Below are 3546 nucleotides of genomic sequence, written 5' to 3'. Positions count from 1 at the left end.
TGAGACTAGCCATCTTGGACTTAGAACCACAAGAAACTGGGAATGCATGTGGGGCGGGTGTTGGGGTACACGCTTCTCAGATCCAGACTTGGTGGCAGCAGCTCCAACACTCTTTTACAACCGTTTTTAAGACTCTGTTTGTGTCACATTTGTTTATTGTTGCTTTGGCCAATTTTGCCAAATGGCTAAGCCATTGTGGGAAGCTGTGTCCAAGGGCATAAAGCAGATATAAGGAATCGTGAACAAATTGAGGCCATACTTCAGTAATCTCTCCAAGAGGCTAAAATTTGACTGGGATGAGATTGGTGAGCAATTTCATAGAATAAGTATTTCTGTAACCAAGTCTTATATAAGCCTAGGTTTAAGTAAAAGATATGGTATAGTAAAAAATAAGCTGTAAGAATTATGACAATATTATTATGGTTACACTAGTTTAAGAAGAATCTCAAGGAAAGAACAGCATGTGCTGAGTCTCAGAGTGGACAGCAATTACATGCACAGGGTTGAGTCTGTAACCAGAAGATTAGGACTATAAATGAGCAATATAACTTTTAAAAAGCCATACACAACAAAGAACATGACATATTTGTGGACTAGATCAAGAACGAACTTAAGTGGGATATACGGCCCATTAGGAATACTAGAAAATAAGATTAGATTGGCAAAATCATCATAAATTACAAGTCAGGGCACTTAAAGGTCAGGAACAGTTTAAACTGTTATAGCTCTAAGACGTCTATGTATTTTAGGGAAAATCATTTAGTAACATAATTATAGATGGATGAGGGCAAGGACAAGAAGTTAAAACCATATATATATATATATATTCCAGATAAAGTATTACTGTTGAGAAGAGAAAGACTGACACAAATATAGGAAATACATTAAATGAGGCCAAGGAAGAGGAAAAAATTTCAGACATTTTATATAGTAAATATTAAAATTTTGAAACTCGGAAAAAAAAAAAAAAGCAAGAGGGAGAGAAGGATTGAAAGGAAGGGAGGAGAATGGGGAAAGTCAATTAACATACATTATATACGAGTACAAATTCCCTATGATGAATGTGATCATTATGTATGTCCAAAGTGTGCCAATGAAATTAATTTTAAAAAAGGAAGAAGAAAATTGAAAGACTTCTCTTGTTCATTGATCAGCAGAATTAATATTGTTCAAATGGTCGTATAACCAAAAACAACCTGCAGATTCAATGTGATCTCATTAAATATCAGTAACATTCTTCAGGGCCAATGAGATAGCTCAGTGGTCTAAGGCATCTGCTTAAGCAAGCTTAGGCAGACAGAGGACTGCGGCCGGATCCCTAGCACCACATGCTGCACCAGCCCCGCCCCTAGGGCAGGCTGAGCCAGACACACACACACACACACACACACACACACACACACACACACACACACACAGAGACCTATAATAGCCAAAGTAGTTCTGAACAAAAAGAGCAATGCTAGAGACATCACAATATCTGATTTCAAATTATACCACAAACTCATAGTAACAAAAATCACATGGTTCTAGAACAAACCAAACATGTAGATCAATGGAGTGGAAAAGAAGATACAAAAATATACCCAAATATTTACACCATTTGATTTTTTTTTCACAAAGAGACCAAAAAAAAAAAAAAAAGTGTGGTAGAAAAGATAGTCTCCCTAACAAATCAGGCTAGAAAACTGGATATCCACATACAGAAAATGGAAACTAGGTTCTTGTGCCTCCCCCGTGCTAACATCAAATAAAAGTGGATCAATGCTGAGAACTTTGAAACTTCTGAAAAAAAGCACAGGGGAAACATGTGACGCCGCAGGCACAGCGAATGTCGTGCTGAGTAGGGTTTCTGCAGCACAGGAGAAATCAGCGAATGGCACTACACCGAATTCAAAAGGAAAAGCATTCACAGCAAAGGCAAGATCAAAGTGAAGAGGCAGCCTACAAAATAAGAGAAAATTTTTGTTATATACTCTTCTTACAGGTGATTAATATACAGAATATATAAAGAGCACACACCCAAAAGCAAAATTGAAAACAACCCAATCGATGAATGTGCAAATGAATTAGAGAGGATTCTCAAAAGAAGGAGTACCACTGGCTAGGAAGTGTATGGCAAAAATTTCAACGTCTTTAGCCACTAGGCAAATGCAAAGCAAAATAATACTGATATTGCTTCTCATCCTAGTCAGAATAACTAGCACCAACAATTCAAAAAACAATGAAAGCTGGTGAGAATGAAGCAAAAAGGAATCCTCGTACACTAGTAGGAGGCACGCAAACTAGTACAATCACCATGGAAATAAGTGTGAGAAAAACTAAAAATCGATACGCCACGTAATTCAGTTATACCAGGCGTAGTACAGGGCAGCGACAGCGAACCTTTGAGAGCTGAGAGTTCAAGCTGCAGACCGAAACCCATTTAATGTTTCCAAAATGTAAGCTCTGCAATTAAATCTTATGCTGAGGTTCCAGCTTAGAAAAACAACACTTACATTAACATCTCTTGTCTTAAAAGAAAAACAAATGACGTCATGCCCTAGGTTTGCTACAACTGCATAAGGATACATGAATATCCCTGTTTACAAAAGTGCAACTCACAACAGCTAAGCTGTGAAAACAGCCTAGATGCCCACCAAGAGATGAGTGGGTGAAGAACATGTGGCTGGCGCTGCACAGTGGAATATCGTCTGTACTACAAGGAAGGAAATCCAAGCCTCTGTAGCAATATGGGTGGAACTGGAAACCAGCATTTTAAGTGAAATGAGCCTCAGTTAAGGATCATGCTTTCAACTTTAAATTAAAACATGATAAATAAAGAAGAAATAACAAGAAGGTAAAAAGCAAATTTTGAAAGATGGAGAGGAGGTCTGGGGAGGGGAACGAAAGGGAAGGGGGAGTAATGGGAGGAAATGTTGAGGAGGCACCAGCTCTTCGCTGTTCATTGCAGCATTATTCAAAATAGCCAGGAAGTGAAAGCATCTGTCACCCGATGGACGGACAAAGAGAATCTGGTAATATGCGCAGTGGAATACTATTTGGACATGAAAAGAATGAAATATGTCATTTGCAACAACGTGGGTGGAAATGGAGATAATTATGTTAAGTGTTAGGTACATTATCTTGCTCACTTGTGAATTTTCTTTTACATGCCAACAGTATGTGTTCCTTATTCTTGAGTGGTCAAGACTTACAAGGGTTGCTATTATCAGTAGAACCACATATGAAATATCACTTAGTAAGTTGGAGTAAAAAGGACAGTTATATATTTATATTAAAATTACACTTACACACTCTCAAGTGCACACCATACACCGCGACAGAAGCAGGGGTCATCCAGCTGCAAAAGTTCTGCTACACGTAGCACTGAAGTACCTCAGGCATAAAAATTGTGCTCAAGTTGCAAAAATAAAGTTTCCTTCTTCAAACATTTGATCTGAGGGGCTGGAGAGATGGCTCAGTGGTCTAAAGCACCTACTTAGAACAAGCTCGGCAAGGCATCAGGGACCGCGGTTCAATCCCCCAGCACCACATGCCAGCCAG

The sequence above is a fragment of the Octodon degus genome, unplaced genomic scaffold, assembly GCF_000260255.1.
Source record: "Octodon degus isolate 3935 unplaced genomic scaffold, OctDeg1.0 scaffold00084, whole genome shotgun sequence".
NCBI lineage: Eukaryota > Metazoa > Chordata > Mammalia > Rodentia > Octodontidae > Octodon > Octodon degus.
The sequence above is the reverse complement of the archived record's forward strand: the minus strand, read 5'-3'. Positions refer to the sequence as shown.